The following is a 22,224-nucleotide window of genomic DNA, read 5'->3' as shown; positions in this document are numbered from 1 at the left end:
GATGGTGTCAGGGAGCAGAATGGTGCCCCTGTTATCCAGGAGGAGGCAGTCAGAGAACTGCTGAGATGCTTGGCTGTTCATCAATCTCTGGGCCAGATGGGATCCACCCCAGGGTGAGGAGGGAGCTGCAGATGAGCTTGTGAAGCCACTCTCCATCATTTACCAACAGTCCTGGCTCACTGCTGAGGTTCCAGGTGACTGGAAGCTGCCAATGTGACACCCATTCACAAGAAGGGTGGGAAGGAGGATCCCAGTAATTATAGCCCAGTCAGCCTGACCTCAGTACCTGGTAAAAGTAATGGAGCAGTTTATATTGAGTGTCATCACACAGTACCTACAGGATGGCCATGGTGTCAGAGCCAGCCAGCAGGGGTTTAGGAGGGGTGGGTCGTGTTTGACCAACCTGGTCTCCTTTGATGACCAGGTGACCTGCCTGGTGGATGCAGGAAGGGCTCTGGATGTCTGTCTGGACTTCAGCAAGGCCTTTGGCACTGTCTCCCACAGCACACTCCAGGATAAGCTGGCAGCCCGGGGCTTGGACAGGAGCCCTCTTTGCTGGGTTAGGAACTGGCTGCATGGCCAGGCCCAGAGAGTGGTGGGGAATGGTGCTGCATCCAGCTGGGGACAGTCACCAGGGGTGTTCCTCAGGGGTCTGTGCTGGGGCAAGCTCTGTTCAGTATTTATATTGACGACATGGATGAGGGTATTGAGTCTTTCATTAGTAAATTTGCAGATGACACTAAGCTGGGAACATTTGTTGATCTGTTGGCAGGTGGGAGGGCTCTGCAGAGAGACCTGGAATGGTTGGATGGGTGGGCAGAGTGCAAAAAGATGGAGTTTAATGAGTCCAAGTGCCAAGTCCTGCACTTTGGCCACAATAACCCCTGCAGTGCTCTAGGCTGGGGATGGTGTGGCTGGACAGTGCCCAGGCAGAAAGGGACCTGGGGGTTCTGCTCAGCAGCGGCTGAACATGAGCCTGCAGTGTGCCCAGGTGGCCAAGAGGGCCAATGGCCCCTGGCCTGGATCAGGAATGGTGTGGCCAGCAGGAGCAGGGAGCTCATTCTTCCCCTGGACTCAGCACTGGTGAGGCCACACCTCGAGTGCTGTGTCCAGTTCTGGCCCCTCAGTTTAGGAAGGACCTTGAGACGCTTGAACGTGTCCAGAGGAGGCAACGAGGCTGGTGAGGGGCTTGGAAAACAAGCCAGAGGAAGAACGACTGAGGGAGCTGGGGGTGTTTAGCCTGGAGAAAAGGAGACTCAGAGGTGACCTTATCACTCTCTCCAACTTCCTGAAGGGGGGTTGCAGACAGCTGGGGGTTGGTCTCTTTGTCCAGGCAGCAACTGACAGAAGGACAGGACACAGTCTTCAGCTGTGACAAGGGAAATATAGGTTGGATAGTAGGAAGAAGTTTTTCACAGGAAGAGTGATTAAATACTGGAATAGTCTGCCCGGGGAGGTGGTGGAGTCACCATCCCTGGATGTGTTTAAGAAGAGACTGGATGTGGCACTCGATGCCATGATCCAGTTGAGGTGTCAGGGCTGGGTTGGACTCGATGATCTTGAAGGTCTCTTCCAACCTACACATTCTGTGATTCTGTGATGGGACCCTGACTGGGGTTACTGGGAGCTACCAGAGCCATGCAGGAAACCAGCTGTGCACACACTGGGAGGAACTGGGAAAAACTGGGAATGACAGGATGCATACTGGTGACAACTGGGAGGTTCTGGCAGGGACTGGGATAAAACTGGGGGCAACTGAACCATGCTGAGGGAACTGGGAGTGCCTGGCAATGACTACAAGGGCAACTGGGATATACTGGGAGTACCTGAGACCATGCAGGTGGTGACTGGGATCACACTGGGAGCCACTGGGAATGTGCTGGTGGGAACTGGGACCAATTGTGAGTGACTGGGGCCCTGCTGGGAGAGACTGGCATCATACTGGGAGTGATGGGGGTTTTCTAGGGGTAACTGGGAGAACTGGGAACACAGCAGACAAAAGAAGGAGGAACTGGGAGCAATTGGGACCCTGCTGGGGGCAAATTGTACCATACTGGGGAATAATTGGGAATGACTTGGCTCATACTGGGAGTGCCAAGGAAACTGGAACCACACGGGGGTGTGTGGTTACTAATAAACCTCCTTCCCCCCAAAAAACAACAACCCAACCCAAACAAACAAACAAAAAACCCCAAAAAACCCAAAAAATCCCAAAAAACAACAAAACAAAAAAGCAAAACAAAAAACAACCAAACAAAACCACCTCCCGGGGACCCCCCCCCCATGTCCCCCCGAGGGAGGGCCATCTGCGCCTCGCCTTTGGAGCCCTGCCAGCTCCAAACATCCCCCCAAAAACCCCAAGCCCAGGGAGCCCAAACCCGGGATATTTGGGGCGAGCTCCCCCTCCCCGGGCACCTGCGGGATGGGGCCGATGGTCCCAGGGCTGCTGCGGCTTCAGGGAGCGCTGGAGCCGCCCGCTCCCTCCTCTGCTCTTCTTCTTCCCGCTTCCCGCGGCCGCTCCGCCTCTTCCTCCCTCCCTCCTCCTCCTGCCCCGTTCCCGAACCCCTCGCAGCCCGCGGGACGAGCGGGGATGGAGCCGGGAAAGGTCGGAAGGCAGAGAGGACCCAGGGGGATGCCAGGACTGGCAGTGACTGGGCTGTGCTGGGAGCACCTCATCACCCCCGTCAGGTGACATTTTATAGGGGACCCCCATTCCAAGCCCCTCTGGGGGATGTTTTGCCCCCCGCCACAGCCGGGGTGGATTTTTGGGATTCTCTCTGCCATGGCCGCTTTAAGAGGCGCCTGTTTTGGGTTCCCAGGAAAACTCCCCTTCAAAGGGCAACACCACTCCCGGTGATTCCGGCAGCGGAGCCCCGGGGGGGATTTGGGGGTCCCAGGGGGGATTTGGGGGTCCCAGGGGGAATTTGGGGGTCCCGGGAGGGTTTGGGGGTCCCAGGGGGGATTTGGGGGTCCCGGGGGGATTTGGGGGTGCCAGGGGGGATTTGGGGGTCCCGGGAGGGTTTGGGGGTCTCAGGGCGGGGCCGGTGACAGAGCTGGGACCCCGAGCCGGGTCTGAACCTTCTCACTGTGCCCGGGCAGCGTCTGCGTGTTCAGGGAGATCCTGGGGCCCGGGGGGTCACCCCAAATCCCAGGGGAGCCCAAATGGCCAGGGAGCCCCTGCAGTGCCCCCAGCGCTGGATCTGCTGCAGGCAGGGGGGCACCAGCACTCGGCCCCCACCCCCCACCATCACAGGGGGGCAGAAACGGGGGAGGGGCACGGACAGGTCGGGGGGACCCCCAAAGTCCTGGGGGAGGGGACACGGGGGGACTCCCAGGAATCCCCGTGGGGGTGTGATAAAAATAGGGTAAAAATTCGTGTATAAAATAATAATTCGATGTATAATGAAACAAAGCTAAAGTAAAATTGTAAAATCCAATAGAAGGGTAACCGTTCTCTCTCAGCCTGCTAATCTCAGTTGCAAAGACAGGACGAAGGTCATCAACTTAGACAAAAGACACTGGCCAACCCTGATAAGAATCACTTCCTCGCCAAGGCAAGGAGAAATTCCTTCCTCAACCTTCTGGTGCCACAAGCGGAATGAAATCAACATAAGACAGACTCTTGGAATTGACATAAGAAAGGAGCCTTCCCGGAATGAGACAACTAGACTTGATGAGGTCTGGGAGGGCCATCGAAAAGAAATCCGGACTATTCAACCCACCTTGGACACCTGGACTGCCTAAGGGCAGAAAATTCCTATAAAACGGTGGACTGAGAGCTGCACTGGCGTGGACTAGGGCGTCTGGTACATCGGTGCGGACCTCTATCCACCCAGCGCGCGCTGACAATTTCCTATTATTGTGGTTTTTCTCTTTTTCAGGTGCTCGATATTCTGTTATTAATAAATTGTCATTTATTAACCTGAAATTTGCCTTTGCATTTATAACAGATTTGGTGCCGTGACTCGGATTCGGAGGAAGCTGCGGGGACCTGCGATCCAGGAGGGTACCCCTGCCGATTTCGGCGGCCTGGTGAGTGAGGAGACCCCGCGGCTCCACCCGAACCTCCGAACCAAATTTAGGAGCAAGAAAACCACAAAAATAGGACAGGGGAAAGAACGGATCCGGGGGCAAAGAGAGCTCGGGAAGGCAAAGGGCCTTTGGAAAAGTCGACTTGCAATTGCTCGTAAAACGTCTAAGTGCACGAAGACATCCACGCAGGAAAAGGAGCTGTAAGTACTGCTGGTTGAGCGGGTGATCGGGCGAGTGTGTGAGACGTGATCTGATCATGAAGCGAGTGTGGACTTCAAGGTCGCATTTCCGTCTTTTCCCGCGAGGGGAGCGGTCGGCCGCGAAGGAAGCGATTTCGTGTGAAACTCTCTTGCATTGCTCGTCGAAACCGGGACGAGGGAAGTCTCGGGGACCGATCACGGAGTGGGCAAAAAGGGGAAGGGTACGTCCTGTTGAGCTCGGGAATTGGTAAACCCTTTTTGCCAGCGGACCAAGGTAAGGGTCCAAAGAAAATCCGAAAGGATTGAAAACCGATCAGGAACCCTCGGCACAGCTCGCTGGAGGGGGAGTGATCGAAAAAGCCCCATCCCCTGAGAAACAACCAAAGACACAACGCACAGGCAGAAAAGTCGACTTGCAGGGAATTTCGAAGATTTGGTAAGGAAATTCGCGAAACATGGGACAAAGAAAGAGTAAACCTCAGAAAAAAACCCCAGAAAGACCCCCCACTGGTAAGGGAAAGGGAACCATGAAAATCCCTCGAAATAGTCCCTTGGGGTGGATGTTGGAGCATTGGGGAGATTGTCCACAGAGGAAAGAGAAATCTAAGGAAAGAATGATTTATTATTGCATGGATGTGTGGGGTGGAGAGAAATTGGGGGAACACCTCACGTGGCCAGTAATGGGATCATTTGAAAGCTGGACATGTAGTAAGTTAAATCGCTATGTGAAAAACAAGAGCCCCTCGGACCCCGAGGAGAGGGAATATGCCCGGCTTTGGCTAAACACCCGAGCTGGTTTGTTCCCGATAAAACAGAAAGGGCGGCCCGGAACTGGGACCGAGCCCTGGGAGCCCCTAGATCACCTCCCACCTCCCTACATCGGGCTGAATTCCCCACCCTCTCCAGAGCAAGTGGTGCCCACAGCCCCCTCCGATCCTCCAAACCAGCTTTTGGGGGCACAGGCATCTCAGGTGGGGAGTGATGCCTCCCCTCCATTGTCCCCACTGGCAGCTCCCTCCCTGCCACCCCCGCTCCTGCCTCTCCCGTCTGGCCTGGGTCCATCAGCGGCGCCCCCGCCGATAGATGCCATGACCGCGGGAGCCCCCTCTGAGATCCCGTCTGCGCCAGCTTGGGGGCACTCTCGGTCACCTTTTCCGCCACCACCAGGGTTGCTCCAAACGGAGGAGAGACCCCCCTCTGCTGCACAGGCGGCAGTCCCGCCCCCGCAGTCCGGGAGAGGGAGACAACCCACTGCTACCAGTTCTCCCCCTGCTAGCAGAACCCGATTGAAAGCAAAGATGGTGGGTGATGAATGGGGAGAGAATGAGAATGTGGGACACAGTTTACTTCCATTAAGGGAAGTACCAACTGCCCCAGGGGTCATTGGATTTGTGAATGTGCCTCTCAACACGGGAGACGTGAGGGCGTTCAAAAAGGAAATGGGGCGATTGTTGGATGATCCTTTTGGTGTGGCGGACAGGTTGGATGAGTTCCTAGGGAGCAGCATTTATACATATGAGGACCTGATGGCAATCCTGAGGTCTTTATTCAACAGTGAGGAAAGAGAGATGATAAAACAGGCGGGTATCAGAGACTGGGACCGGAGGAACCCACAGGGGACACTTGGGGATCAAAAGTGGCCCAGCTCTAGCCCAAACTGGAATGCACAAACAGAGGACGGGAGAAGGAGCATGGTAGATCTAAGGAATATCATAATTCTGGGCATCCGGGAAGCTGTCCCAAGGGGTCAGAACATTAGCAAGGTTTTCAATGAATGTCAAGGGAAAGAAGAGTCCCCCACTGAATGGATTGAGCGATTAAGGCGAAGTCTACAGATATATTCTGGGACGGACCCTAATTCCCCTGTGGGGGAAGTTCTGCTCAAAACTCAGTTTGTGGCAAAGTCATGGGAGGACATTCGGAGAAAATTGGAAAAGATAGAGGGTTGGCAGGACAAAAGCTTGCAGGAATTGTTGCGGGAAGCCCAGAAAATATACATGAGGAGGGAGGATGAAAAACAGAAAGTACAAGCTAAGGTCTTGGTAGCTGCGGTGAAGGAGGTCCAGAGACAGGAACAGACTTCGGGGAAATATAAAACCTTACCCCGAAAGTCTCAAGGCCCCCGAAAAGCAGCCCCAGACACAAGAAGGGAACTGCCCGAGTGCTACTATTGCAAAAGGGTAGGACACCTTCGGAGGGACTGCAAAAAGAGAATGAAAGATGAAAAAGTATTTCAGGAAGATTAGGGGTGTCAGGGGCTCTTCACCTTGGGGACCAGGACATCTAACGAGCCCCTGGTAAAACTAAAAGTAGGTCCCCAGCGTCAAGAAACCGTTTTTCTGGTGGATACCGGGGCAGAAAGGAGCACTTTACAAAATCTACCAATAGGGTGCACGGTCGGTAAGGAGAAAGTTGTGGTGGTGGGTGCAAAAGGGGATCCCTTTAGAGTACCTGTGATAGAAAGCGTGGAGATTGAATCAGAAAATAAAGTCTGCCTAGGGAATTTGTTGTTGGTAGAGGAAGCTGATTACAACTTGCTAGGGAGAGATATGATCATCGCTCTTGGAATTAGCATAGTTGTAAGAAGTTCCGATCTTGTGGTGAAAATGTTTAAACTCACTGAGAAGGATGAGGCAGACATCAATCCAGAGGTATGGCACTCTAAAGGGGAGGTGGGGAAGCTAGAAATAGACCCTATTCATATTATAATCGAGAACCCCGAGGACCCTATACGGGTCAAACAGTATCCCATTCCCCTGGAAGGGAGAAAGGGATTGAAGCAGGTTATCGATGACCTCTTGAAGGGAGGAACAATAGAGCCATGCATGTCCCCCCATAACACCCCTATACTGGCTGTAAAGAAGGCAGATGGAAGCTATCGGTTAGTTCAGGATTTGAGGGCAGTGAATGCCCGAACCAGGACCAGGTTTCCGGTAGTGGCCAATCCGTATACTTTGTTGAATCGGCTCACGCCTGAGGATGTGTGGTATAGTGTGATTGACCTGAAGGATGCATTTTGGACTTGCCCTTTGGATGAGAAAAGCAGGGATTACTTTGCTTTTCAGTGGGAGGACCCTGATACCAACAGAAAACAGCAGTTGAGATGCACGGTGCTTCCGCAAGGATTTGTAGAATCCCCTAATCTATTCGGGCAGGCCCTGGAGCACCTCTTGACTCAGTTTACCCCAAAGGCAGGGACGAAATTGTTGCAGTATGTGGATGATCTGCTAATAGCAGGATCTTCAAAGGAGCGGGTGAGGGAATGTACAGTGGAATTGTTAAACTTTATTGGAGCTAAGGGTCTGAAAGTTTCAAAATCCAAACTGCAGTTCACGGAGCCCGAAGTGAAGTACCTGGGGCATTGGCTGTCCCAAGGGAAAAAGAAATTGGACCCTGAGAGAGTCACGGGAATTATAGCATTGCCCGCGCCAAAAACTAAAAGGCAAATACGCCAATTATTAGGGCTCCTGGGATACTGCAGGCAGTGGATTGAGGGTTTCAGTGAAAAGGTAAAATTTCTGTATGAAAGATTAAACACCGACAGGGTGAAGTGGACCGAACAGGATGAATTAGATTTTCAAAAATTAAAAGAGATTCTCATGACAGCCCCAGTACTGACCCTTCCAGATGTGAATAAAGAATTCCAGTTGTTTGTAGATGTTAGTGGGCAAACTGCACAGGGAGTCCTGACTCAGGAATGGGCCAACAAAAAGAAACCCATAGGATTTTTATCAAAAATCCTGGATCCTGTGAGTCGAGGTTGGCCTACGTGTTTGCAGGCTATAGTTGCAGTGGCACTCCTGGTGGAAGAGGCGAGAAAGATTACCTTCGGAGCCTCTCTGGTAGTTTACACCCCTCACAATGTGAGAAACATTCTGCAACAAAAAGCGGAAAAGTGGCTGACCGATTCCAGGCTTCTGAAATATGAAGCCATCCTAATCAGCTCCCCAGGATTGGAGTTGAAAACCACCTCGGCACAAAACCCTGCACAGTTCATGTTTGGAGACCTTTCTGAGGAACTGTTGCATGATTGTGCTGAGATCGTGGAACTTCAGACAAAAGTAAGATCAGATTTGGAGGATCAGGAATTGGAGGGGGGAGAGAAATGGTTTGTGGATGGGTCGGCAAGAGTAGTCGAGGGGAAAAGAAAATCAGGATACGCAGTGGTGGATGGCAGAACAGGAAGAGTGGTGGAATCGGGTCCCCTAAGACCCGAATGGTCGGCCCAGGCTTGTGAGCTTTATGCTCTGCTGAGAGCTCTCAAAGGGTTAAAGGGAAAGAAGGGGACCATATTCACTGATTCTCGGTATGCGTTTGGGGTGGTTCACACTTTTGGGAAAATTTGGGAAGAAAGGGGCTTGATAAACACAAAAGGGAAAGGTTTGGTCCACGGCGAAATGATTCGACAAATCTTGGAGGCAATCAGGAAACCAAAAGAGATTGCGGTGGTGCATGTGAAAGGGCATCAGATCGGATTGCAATTTCAGACGCGTGGGAATAACCTGGCTGACCAGGAGGCAAAAAGGGCAGCATTACTCACAGTAAGAATCCCCGAGGTGATTGGGGAGGAAAACTCCGGAATCCAAATATGTCCCTCTGAAAGGGACATTGAAGGATTTAAGGAGATGGGAGGGGCATTGGAGATGGGAAAATGGAAATTACCGGATGGAAGGGAATTGGTCCCGAAAGGTGTGGCCAGAGGGATCCTGAGACGCCTGCACGAACAGACCCACTGGGGAACACGGGCATTGGCTGACCAGTTTCTGAAATTCTTTGGGTGCAAGGGGATCTTTGAGTTGGCAAAACAAGAGGTACAGGGGTGCGTGACTTGCCAGAAAGTGAATCGATCCAGATCCAGACAAGCGGCTTGGGGAGGTCGTCCTCTTTCATACCGGCCGTTTGAAAGGATCCAGGTGGATTTCACTGAATTACCAAAGGTCGGGAGGTATAGGTACTTATTGGTTATTGTGGACAAATTGACACATTGGGTAGAGGCGTACCCAAGGGCAAAAGCCACGGGTCAAACGGTTTCCAAAGTATTATTAGAGGAAATAGTCCCCAGGTATGGAATCGTGGATTGCATAGATTCAGATCAAGGGACTCATTTTACCTCGAAAATCATAAAACAATTAACCGAGGCCTTGGGAATCAGATGGCAATATCACACCCCCTGGCACCCTCAAAGTTCAGGGCAAGTAGAAAGAATGAATCAGACCTTAAAAACTCAGTTGGCAAAACTCATGATGGAAACTAAGATGTGTTGGGTAAAATGCCTTCCCCTTGCTTTGTTGAACATAAGAACCATGCCTCATTCTGATACGGGACTGTCCCCCTTTGAAATGTTGTATGGGATGCCATACAAACACGGAATGCCTGTGGGACATCCCCGAGTCGAGGATGTGCAGTTACAACCTTATCTCATCACTGTGAACAAAAATTTACAGGAGCTCAGAAGGCGTGGACTCATCCCCCAAAGTGCCCCTCTCGGATTTGCGATTCATCAGATTCGGCCCGGAGATAAAGTGTTAATCAGGACTTGGAAAGAGATTCCTCTCGCCCCGCAGTGGGAAGGACCGTTCCTGGTACTACTCACGACTGACACCGCAGTTTGAACCGCTGAGAAGGGTTGGACTCATTCATCAAGGGTGAAAAAGATCGAGGACTCAAAAGCCTCGGACTGGAAGGTCACCACTCCTCCTGGAGAGCTCAAAATCAAACTCAGGCGTCAACCTAGATGACCGACCAGATAAGTTGTAATACCCCAGGTTGTGAGTGCTTTCCTTTCATTCACTTTGAATGCGTGTACTGTAAACAGGTTTGGGTCACCCATTGTTGGAGAGGGAGTCGACCTAAAGGTCTGTGCACTAACTGTCTAATCGAGGAGCAGGTTAACACAGACTGCCTCTTAGTACTTGCCACTCGGGCCGGACTTTTTGAATTAGATTCTCCTGAGTGGTATCAGATTTTCAAAAAGGGAATAAAGGGAAAATTGGACGCTAAAGCAGAACCCTTAGCAATTGAGTGCCGGAGGACCATCAAGGTACCTTGCCGAGGAGATACAATCAAATTATCCCGGTGGGCAACCTATAAGAGAAGGTTTGCCATCAGGACCACACGGGCCCCTGAAGCAAACCCTTGCTGTCGAGAAGATGGTTTACCCTGCCGTATGTTCCCATACGGGCGATGGGCAAGGCAGAGGGGTTTTTCGGTGGGGAATCCTGACGGTCCTGAGCCTAGCCGTGTGCTGGGCCAAGGGGGCCCTTCCAGGGGCGCTCCTGAGGGAGAATCCTCCCGCGAAGTGTGAATGGTGCTTAACAGCACCAGAAACCGGGCCGATAATGGATTGTCCTCTAAAAAGGCAGTTGGGTGATTGTTGGGCTAATGGCACTCGATTTCACCTTTGTGAATTGGAAGGAAGGGTCCGGTGCCAACGCTCAGGGGCAAGTCCTAAGGGCGGGCTGTTCAGGGATCCTGCTCACTCACTCGTTAGACGAAGGCGGGAACTCGAAACTCCTTATCCGGTACCAACATGTCAACAATGTAACAAAACTGTATGGATGGGAGGAAAAAGGCAATCTACCTTCCTTTCCTACTATAAGGTGAACCCCCTGTGCTACGACAAAGCGAAACTAAAAATATGTAATATGGGTGGAAAATTGTATTGGGAAGGGAGGAATCTCAAACATGAGGAAACGGGTTTCTTGGACTCAGAACCCATCATTTTCGAGTTATTACCTCCGGGAGATAAGCGTGTGTGTTTGCAGTTTGACCAAGTTTTTTGTTTTTCAAGGGACGAGGAAGGGATGGACCCTGAAAGTAAAATGAAACAGGTAACATTGGAACTCAGGAAAAAGGAAGCTGAGGCCAGAAAGAGGAGAATTGAGCAGGAAAGGTTGAAATCGCTCAGTGAACAGTACGAGCAATTGGAAAGGCAATACGGGGATGGGGGATTTCCGGCCCCTAACCAAAACCTCTTTGTAGAACTAATGCAGGAGATAGCCACTGAATTGGGGCTGACGGATTGCTGGATTTGTGGGGGATTAAAGTCAGCCGAAAGGTGGCCCTGGAAAGGAGAAGGATTAGCCCCGGAACAACTTCTAAAATGGGAAAGCTCTAAATTGTCAAAAATAGTAAAGAGACCGGAGGGATGGATTTTGGAAAAAAGGATAGTAGGAACTATCTGCATCAGCCGGGAGGGGAAGGAGTTCACCGACCTGGTGGGTTATACTCCTTGCATAAATACCCTAACGGTGAATGACAAAACACGGGTCTGGCAACCTGAACCACCCTCCGGATATTGGAGCCAAATTCGAGAAAAAGATTGTGAGTGGTTTGAGACTATGGGACTTTGTTGGCACAAAAGTCCCGGGGCTAATCCATTTCAGGCACTAGCGGGACTGAGAGAGTACTGGGACGAGCCGGGTAGAACCAATATAGGCTGGAAAGCTCCAGATGGGATATATTGGATTTGTGGAAAGAAGGCCTATAGCGAACTTCCCCGGAAATGGAAGGGGTCCTGTACCCTAGGAATGATAAGACCCTTCTTTTTCACCTTGCCCAGAGCCGAAAGCAGTTTGTTAGGAGCTCCTCTGTTCGAAACATTAAACTGACAGAGAAGGGAGATAAGACGGGTGCTACCCATAGCCGGAGGCAACCAGAAATGGGGGGAGGAGGAGTGGCCCGCTGAAAGAATCATTGAGTATTATGGGCCAGCCACCTGGGCTAACGATGGCAGTTGGGGATATCGAACACCTATTTACCTCCTGAATAGGTTGATTCGGCTGCAAGCCGTGGTAGAAGTGGTTTCTAACCACACCTCAGAGGCCTTGGAACTCCTGGCAAAGCAGCATTCACAAATGAGGGCTTTTGTGTATCAAAATCGGCTTGCCCTGGACTACCTGCTAGCAGAGGAAGGAGGGGTCTGCGGCAGATTCAATGAATCAGAATGCTGCATCGAAATCGATGACTATGGGGAGACTATCAAAGGGTTAGCACAGGAAATCAAAAAGGTGGCACATGTGCCAGTCCAGAAGTGGAATTCAATTCTTCAGGCTTCATGGTGGGACCAGCTGTTCGGACAGGGGGAATGGTGGAAGAAGGTAATATTCTTTATAACGTGCTCCATTGCAGGCATTGTCTTCCTCCCGTTTCTGATACCTTGTTTCATTCGACTGATACATTCAGTCGTCCAAGGGATGCAAATAGCATCCCTTCCCATGGATCCAGAGGCAGCACAAGGGAAAACTGTGTCCAAAATAATGAAACTTGAGGAAGAAAAAGGTAAAAGAAGGGCTGCAGAGGCCCTAAAGGAATTCGAAGAGGAGCGGAAGCTCCAACAAGGTGATGAATCCTCCCAGGAGGACTGGGAAGAATGTGACTTTTTAAACTAAAATTGAGGTCAATAAAGGGAGAAAAGCGAATTTTTAATTTGATGAATTATTAGGTGGGGGACTGTGATGAAAATAGGGTAAAAATTCGTGTATAAAATAATAATTCGATGTATAATGAAACAAAGCTAAAGTAAAATTGTAAAATCCAATAGAAGGGTAACCGTTCTCTCTCAGCCTGCTAATCTCAGTTGCAAAGACAGGACGAAGGTCATCAACTTAGACAAAAGACACTGGCCAACCCTGATAAGAATCACTTCCTCGCCAAGGCAAGGAGAAATTCCTTCCTCAACCTTCTGGTGCCACAAGCGGAATGAAATCAACATAAGACAGACTCTTGGAATTGACATAAGAAAGGAGCCTTCCCGGAATGAGACAACTAGACTTGATGAGGTCTGGGAGGGCCATCGAAAAGAAATCCGGACTATTCAACCCACCTTGGACACCTGGACTGCCTAAAGGCAGAAAATTCCTATAAAACGGTGGACTGAGAGCTGCACTGGCGTGGACTAGGGCGTCTGGTACATCGGTGCGGACCTCTATCCACCCAGCGCGCGCTGACAATTTCCTATTATTGTGGTTTTTCTCTTTTTCAGGTGCTCGATATTCTGTTATTAATAAATTGTCATTTATTAACCTGAAATTTGCCTTTGCATTTATAACAGCTTGAATGTAGCTATGTTCTAGATGAGTAAGATTAAATTAGAACTTTCCAGCTGAAATAAGAGTAAATATACTCCTCATTTTACTGACTTGCAGAGCCACCTGTATCTATTAAGATACCAAGACCCTCCTGAAGAGAGAGAGAATGCTGCTGCTGTGTGGAACTGTCTCTCCTGGGTTTGCTCTGTCTCTACCTGCAGCTGGAACAAAATGAAATTAATATGATAAATACCAATTAGTTATGGCTTTTTGATACAGATGAGACTTGGAAGACGCCTGGCCCATCTCTTGCTGAAATGTTTGGGAATGAGCCTGGTGCTGTATTTGGAGCAGAAGTGCAACTGTACAGATTATTTTCTGGCTTACTCTAAGCCATTTAAACAGCAAGGTTCTCATCCTGCTGAGTAAACATGGGGTGAATTTGGCTGCTGCTGAGGAAAGTCTTTGGATTCACTGCGCAAGAAAAGAGTGCCATTAATGCTTAATGCCATTAAGCAGTTGCCATACCGGTAACAGTTTCAATTCAATGAAAGGGGTCTGCACGTATGCACACATGATTTGTGCGTATAATTTGATACAGAGGTGTGGATTAGAGTTTGCCTCTGGCTGACTGAAGATCCTTTGGATGAAAGATGATCTGCTAATGTGCTGCTAAGTTTATTAATATCCAGCAGAGCAGCTATTATCCATTTTATCAACAGATTACAGTGCTTGGTTTATGACTCCTTTTTTGCCTTCTCATGACTTGTCAAATTGCTTCCAACTGAGTATCGATGTTTCAAATCTACAATACCTGCAGAAGGCACTGCAGGTATATAAAATTAATCTTTCATGGTGCAGCTAATTTTCTTTGACTGCATAACACCAGTGCTTTCTTAGTGGGAGGCATTAAGGTCTATCTGCATATTTTTTTTAAGGCACTCATAGACTTGTACTGAAAACTTGATTGAGCATCATTCCGACTTAGAGAACTTGCTGTAAGTTCTGTAAGTGCTGTACTTGTCACCCAGCAATCCAAACACAATAGAGCATGCGGATGAAAACCAAGCATGGAGTTTTGCTGTGGAGTTTTCCTGCTGGAGAATTTTTGTCTTGATCCAGCTCCTGAATTCTGAGTAATTGAACAGAAATGATTGAGCATAGATAATTTTTCCCATGTATTAATAATTCTTCAAGGCTTGTTTCAAAGCTTATTGAAAGCTTATTTGTGGAAGAGTCTTTTGCTTTCTTAATAGCTTCTGAAATATTCAGCTGTCTAGTAATTAAATTCAATGGTCTGCATTATTCTAAGATCATTTGTATTTCAAATGTGCTATTTGACATTGGACAACTTTTAGCAGAAAGAAGTTTTGTGTGTTGCTTACACTCTGTTTCTGTTCCTTGGGCAAAGGTATCTAAATTAATTATTTAATGAATGAAGAGGAAAGGATATTGCTCAGCATGGTTAATTACTACCATATGTCCCATGCTTGCTTTGCTACCATTAATCTTCCTAAATCTTGGGAAATTTTTTGTTGCTTGATGTGTCTCAGGATTAGCTGTGAGAGAACAGCCACTTGTGGAGTAGTGGCCAAACTGCGCCTACTGTGAGATCCATTCCCAAGCGGGTTTACTGTTGTCAGGAAAGCTCTTACCAGAAAAGTTGCTCCCCATCTGCTCTTCCTTACTGCAGAGGAGTTTGTGCATCCATTGCCACATCATATCCCTCTTCCTTTCTCTGGCATGATATGAAAAAGTATCTGCATGGAAATAATATTGCTCCAAAACATAATGCACAATAAAACTGCTGCAATAGACTGCTGCAGTTCTGTACTGGGCCCTGGCATGAAATGTCCTGGGACACTCCAAGAGCAGACTGAGCACTGTACTGGCTGCTAATGGCAGCACTTTGTACTGTCATCCATGATGGATGCTGGTTAGTAGGTCATCTCCCTCCCTGAGCTGTATCTGGTTTTGGCACTACTTTACTGCAAATAGAGCTGTAGACTGGTTTTACAAAGGCTTAACATTTGACTAGTGGTGCACAAGCAATAGAAATGTCCCAGAATTTATTTTATTTTATTTGTTAGTTTCTATGAGCTGACAGATTCAGGGTATTTTGAGCTGCTGAGGTACCCAGACAGGACAGTTACTGCCTGCAGACAGAGTACTTCAACCTCGAAGGAAAAGCACTGTGCTAAATAAGCTTCTAAGCCTTTAATATGAATTTTCGAGAGTCTTAAAGCTACTATTAACTGCTGTTCCAGTCTGGTTTTGTAGGCTGGATATGGATCACTTGTATTACAACATTTGTGGATCATAACTCAAGTGAGTTACTACCTTATTCTTCTGGATTTAAAACAGGCTAAAATCGCAAAGACCTAACAGGCTTAAGGACTGGGAGAGGAGGAGGAGGATATAAAACTACATGTTAGAAGTGGCAAAGCTTCCACTTCATGAGAATAATTCTGTTTCTGCTGTAAAATCACTTAAAAGGGCACAGGAGATTTTTTCTTTGGAGATTTTTGAGCTCAGGGCTTTTCAGTGGTTATCACTGAAAACATGTATCAGCTATGGTTGTTTGAAATTTCTGTACAAACTGAGAATTGAAGAAACTGTTACTATAATATTCCCATTGGAAATTGCTTTTCTGCTAGTGTGTTTACAGAGCTGAAGAAAATGGTAGACATTCAGGGACAGCCATGAATGTGATAGGAACAATGTTAAATTAGATTGCTGACTTTGAAAACTTCTTTATAGAAATAGTATTTTTAGAATTATATTATCTACTTGTTTAGAAACTCTAGCTGTTTTCTAGGAACTTTGTGAGTGGTAGGTGCTAGAAAACATGGAATCTTCTCTAGAGTGCTCACAAAAATTGGACTGTTCCACTTCATACATAAATACACACATAAATACACACATAAATATATTCATATGTATTCAAAGAAAATTAGAGATCTAGTAGAATTCCACAGCCCCACCCTCTACCCCCCAACTAGTTTAGCCTTAAGTTAATTTCTATTGATTTACTTTAGTAGGGAGAGGGAAAAGAGCCAAGGAGGGAGGTTTCAAAGTACTCCCTTAAAAAACTATAAAGTTAAGGGTTTTATTTTGTGAACAGACTTCTTTATTGTCAAGTAGACTCTACAGTATGGGAAATATCTAAAGTAAAGCTGCCTTCAGTGCTTTCATATGCTCTGCAATATATCTGTGCAATCCTTTCCAGTTGGAACCTTTCCTCATTTTGATGGACTGGCAAGTGAAAGAGGCAACTCTGTTAATGTTTATTTTCATCCTCCATAGAACCACAGAATGGTTTGGGTTGGAAAGGACCTTAAAGACAATCTAATTCCAATCCCCCTGCCATGGGTAGGGACACAAGAATGCTCTCTGGGTATAGGAACACATTTAGAACGGATGTTACATTCTAATGAAACCATAATGGCAGAGACACTGCTAAAAGGCTCATTATGCTGTAATAATCTGAACATCTATGCAAAATAATAAGTGACTAAGTTTTCGTGTGACTTCAGTCTAGCCAGATCTACTATTTTTTTCTCCTCTGTAAGTTTTCTTATTTCTTGATTATTTTTTATGAGGAGGAAGACTGAGTATTTTCTTCCTGAGACCAGTGAAGGTTAGGTGAGAGCATGTCTCTTGTACTCAGAGATGAACTCTACAAAATTATGTTTTCTTCTTTCAAGACTTTAGGGAAAAAATCATTCCTTCTGTTCCTAATTTCCAGATGTGTGCAGAGTTGCATTTGGAACTAATTAAGAGTTTGAAAGTGTTATCTTGTGTAGCAATATTTGAGTCAAGGTGCATGGAGATCGAAGTTCTTTCTGCCTGCTCATGCCTAGCAAGCAAAGTCTGTGAATTTCTAGTGAAATTTTCCTACTCTGTGGCACAATTGCATTGTGAAAATGCTATTTTTTTAAACTGTATAATGAAATACTTCTGCATTACGGGAATTATCACCAATATTTTTTTCCTTCTTTTCTGCTGTTCCCCCTTTCATTCCATTTATCTTTTATTCTTGAATAATCTTCAATAATTTACTTTCTGCAAAGTTTTTGCTGGGTGGTATTTAACAGTCTTACTGCAATGTCAATAATTTAATTTTTACAGTATTCAAGATGTAATATCAATACAAATAGGTAAAAAAGCTTCTTAAAATTTGTGTTGTTTTTTTTTTTTTTTTTTAATACTGCATAATTTATTGAAAAGCAAGCAGATTAACTAATTTTAATGCTAATTTGCATTACTGTATTCTCCTGCCTTTGAAATTGGATTGTTTGAAAATGTCAGAGAGAGAAAATTTCCACTTTCTGTAATCCTCAACATTTGTCTGATCCTCTGACTTTGTCACTTTCCAGTAAGCTGTGATATGCTCTAGGCAGGCCTACTTTGAAGGGAGGAAGAGTGCTGGCAACATAAAAAGGCTGGAGAGGCAGAGAGGTAACGGAAGACCACAGGCAAAAAGAAATACCTGGATAACACAATGGTGAAGAGGCAAACATGAAAACAGAAGAGACTCACACCTCAGCCTTTAAGATAATGGTTCCCAAATCTGTAAAGTTGAAGAGCTGTTTGTCACTCTGCTCTGAAGGTTTGCTGCTCATTACAGCAAGGGGAACTTTTTCAGGACAGTAGGAGCTGCAGGGCTGGGACCATGGCAGAGCAGCCTCTTTGATTTTAGTAGGGACACTTTTGGAAAGTTTGGAAAAGGTGGCACTGGGTAGAAGATGTGAAGCCAATCAGTGAGCTGCACTCTAGGGGCACCTAGAGTCAGCTACTGAATGTGTAGTTTGTCATGTCTTATTTTGAGAATCCTTAAGATGGCATTACTTTTTGTAGTGGGTCAAATTACTGGGCTGCACAGAGAGGAGGGGCAAGAACATGTGCTCAGTCATTGAGTATTTCAAACTAGAGAAGCATCAGAAATAATCTCTAATAGTCAAAATGGAGATGTAGGTAGTGCCTCTTTTCCTGCTCCCCTGGAGCCTTTTATATTCATAAGGCAGCATCTTTGTGACACTGATTCCTGTCTCTTTACAGATCAGCAGCATGTTCTTCAGGCATGATGGTAGGCTACAGGCTTTACCTGTGGTTATCTGTCTGCAATTGTCTGCCTTTTAAAACTGTTCAGAGCAAGAGATCTTCACTCTGCCTTCACCTAACAAATGGACAGGGAATGTTTGCAAGCTGCTAAATTTGAATAAAAGCCTTTTGGAGTGAGTAGTTAGCATGGCTGGCATCAGAAGGCCACTGCAGGGTTTGGGCTTTTTGTATTCTCTGGTGTATATCTGCAAATGACAAGAAAAACAGAGATAAAAGGGAGGAGATGATTCCTCTAGAACATAATAGAACAGCAAAATGTTCTAATATGGCTGGCAGGTTTGCTTATCTAGTGCTATTTTAAGCTAATGAAAGCAGTATTTCATCCTTGGATCAAGGTTTATACATATTCTTACAGTTGTGAGGGTTGTCAAAGTAATTGATGTACTGCCAAAACTGCAGTGAGGATACAAATAGATTTTTGTGTGGGTTGGAGTAGATCTCATGGTAATTTAGTGGCAATTGGTGTGTGTAGGAAGAGTATTTAGTCCCTTGTTCTGAGGTAAAAACAGTCCATTTGTAATGTAGATCTTGAGGAATATGGATCTTGGCTTTCTGAGGAAGACCAGTAATTTATCTAACTTTGTATTTTGCTTGGATTAGTGGCCAAAGTAACAGAGGAAGATGCAACTCTTTTAAAATTTGAGCTCTTATGGATGGCCTGGACTAGCTTCTCTTTGCATCTGCATGTGAGCGTTAAGTATTTTTGCTTTAACACAAGCGAAGTTCTGGTCGCTGTGATCAGCTGCTGGTATGGATGGTTTGTGGGAGAGAGAGGAAAGTATTCACAAAGCTTTCTCTAGGTACCTAGCAAGGAAGCAATGGAGCACACTAGCCATCAGGATCCAGCATTTCTTGTGTGCCAGCAAAAAGCTGTATGATCTTTCTGGGCCTTGTCACTCTGTTCTCCTCCCTGAACATCCTGGTGCTACAGTGCAACTGTTTAGTGTCTTGTCTTGTGGTGTGTTCTGACCCAGACTCTTCCAGAACAAGGCCAGAGCATATGCTACCTCTTCTCTGTGCTTCTCATCATAAGAAAAGTGAGGGTCAAGAGTGAGGGAGAATTGAACCCTCTCCCTCCAATCTGTTCTGCTACAGACATGTACAGTTACAGAATCATTACTGTAAGTTCAAAAGCATTTCTAGGTCCCTCATTTTAGGTACAGGAAAGTCTATTTGTGCACTTGACAGAGCCATTTCGTTTTAATTTATTCTGCCTGAGGGTGCTTCTAGTTAGGAGTTAGAGAAGACTACCAAAGGTGTTGAATGTGACCATGTGTTTCACTGAATCAATGGATCCTTATATTTCTTCCTAGGAAAAAAAAAAAAAGTAATGGTTCTGTTGATGCTATCCAGCTGAACCATGTCTTTTGCCCTCTTGAAATTAGAAACCAAGCTCTTAGATACATTCAAGATGTATGATTTCTTTCTAATAATGTATCTTAAGTTCTATACGAGTTTCTTTATTTTGAGAAGTTTCACTTTGTTTCCGAAGCTTACCCTTTTGAACTTATGTCCCTTCCAAGCAGAGGAGATGAGATCTTAGGATGTGTCAGAGAGAAGCAGGCAGAGAACTGGTCTAGTGTTTTGGCTTCTTTCTTTCCAATGAAGAATGACGGGGACACTATAGACAAGAGTGTGGGCAGACTTAGAGCCTGGTAAAATATAGGCAAGGACAGATATGGGTGTAAATGACCTGATAAAGATGAAAGAAGAAATTTACTGTGTTCAGTGACTTTTCCTGAAGATGAACTGCATGTTTTTTGCTGTTCTTGTTGCTATACACTTTAAGACAGATTGAGTTGAAACTTTTTTTCCAAATATCAGCAAGGTAGAGGGAAATACATAGTGTTTTGTTTGGGGAAAGCCTACCAGTGATCTGTTTCTGCTATGAAGATCCAGTTATGAGTCACTGGTGTTACTGATAGCATGTATGTACAGGTTGATGCTTATCAGCTTGATGGTATAGTGAGGACCTATTTGCTTGCTTTGATTTTGTCTGGTTTGGTATGAATAAGAGTTATAAGCTTTAAATGCATGAAAAAGCAAAATAAGAGTGATAATGTTTTCCATTAACCATGCGCTATTCTTTTTATTTTTTTCCTTTTTTTCTTTGTTTGTTCGTCGGGCGGGAGGGCAGGGGTTGGGGTTAGGGTTAGGAAGCGCTACTATTTTAATGGTTGAACTAAGTGATTTCTATTTCCTTTCATTTGGGTACCCTTTTGCAGTAGAGGTGAGAGCACACTAGCAGCTGGTTTAATCCTGAAAATAGATTTCCTTTTCTTATTGCTTTCATGATCTTCGCAGAAATCTGTGATCTTTCAAGGGTTGTTTTACGACTGAGAACCACTCAAGTATCGAAATCGAGTGATGACAGTGACGGGATTTGGCCGGTAGATGGGGAGTCAGAAAAACTATCCTGCGGAGCCCTCGGCTTGGAAAAATAGATTTTGGGGTTTGTGACTTCCAGCAAAGTCTTTGGCTCCCGACACAGATTACCTGCTTGAGTTGATTTAATATTTTCTTCTGTGAAAGTGGATGTCGAAGCCTGGTAATCTCATAATCTCAGCCGCAGAATTTGGATCCAACTATAACTGCTGCAATGTTCAAAACGATGTGTTTGGGAGTAAATAAGCAGCTATTCTGCTCAGTGGTTGAATATGCTGTTAGATTAAATCTTGTCTACCCTATTGAGTGCAGACTAATACTACGACAAATCTAGTCTTTTATGCTTGACCAAAATATTTTGGAGCTTTTTAAGGTCACCTGCAGCTGGACCTTTTGAAATACCAGTGTGCTCCAACTTGGTTGTCTTTTAAACCAGAGGTCGTCATGCTTTAAGGACTAAGAGTCTCTAGTTAATTTGAATATTGTCTAAGAAATGCTATTTTCATTGGAGTACTGTGAATAATAGCTCTGAAAACATTCTTTAGCATGGCTAAATTGGTAAGTTGCAGACCTTTAATGCAGCTTTTAGATGCTGTGCTTGAAAACATTTGGTGTGAAGGATCAGCTACTGCAGTATGTTTCAAAAATATTGGGGGGCAAGTTGTTGGAAGGATTTGGTTTGAAGTTTTAAGTTGACATTCATAAAGGCAGAATGTATACCTATGAGCAGGTATAAAACTGAAAGTATAGTTCTCTGCTGTGAATTGACTATTTATGCACTCAAATGGTTTTGTGGTTACACAATGAAAAATTCCACAGTATTTAAGAAATTCAAGGAAATATTTTATGATGACTTGCATCAGTCCTTTAGTATGTGAAGCGTGCTATTGGCCATGGAACAATCAAAGGAAAACCATTTCTCGGTTCTTGAGCACAATCTAAAAATTATAAAGATGGGATCAATAGCTGTCCAAGTACTGTGATTTTGTTTGTTTGAACAACTTTGTGGGTAATGTTGACTATATATTTTGGAAGGGGTGTTGACAAGGCAAGAGAAGACTGGGAGTAGAAGAGAATGGTAGAGTGTAAAGTGAGAAAAATTTGTAAGTTTGGCTAAAAGAATGTGTTCAACTGTCCTGATGGTTGCTTATTTTTCTCAACATTGAGGCCAATATTTTCAAAAGCAATTATAAAAGTGGCATACATCAATTTTATGCATCAGGGCACCTGTATTACATTCTTTACTCTCTATAAATGTTCAATTACTGCTTTGCCTACAATAAAAAAGATTTATTCTTTCAAGATAATGCTAATTGAACATCTGAAAATTAAGCCACTCAGTATCATTAGTAGAATCTGATGAACTAGGCCAAGCTTGAGGAATAAGCTGATATTGATCATTTTGGTACAAAGTGGATAGGAATAAAGTGCTTATAACACTACTGGTTTGTTTT

Source organism: Zosterops lateralis (genome assembly GCF_965231275.1).
Source record: "Zosterops lateralis genome assembly, contig: HAP1_HAP1_SCAFFOLD_64, whole genome shotgun sequence".
Taxonomy (NCBI): domain Eukaryota; kingdom Metazoa; phylum Chordata; class Aves; order Passeriformes; family Zosteropidae; genus Zosterops; species Zosterops lateralis.
This window is presented reverse-complemented; position numbering follows the sequence as displayed.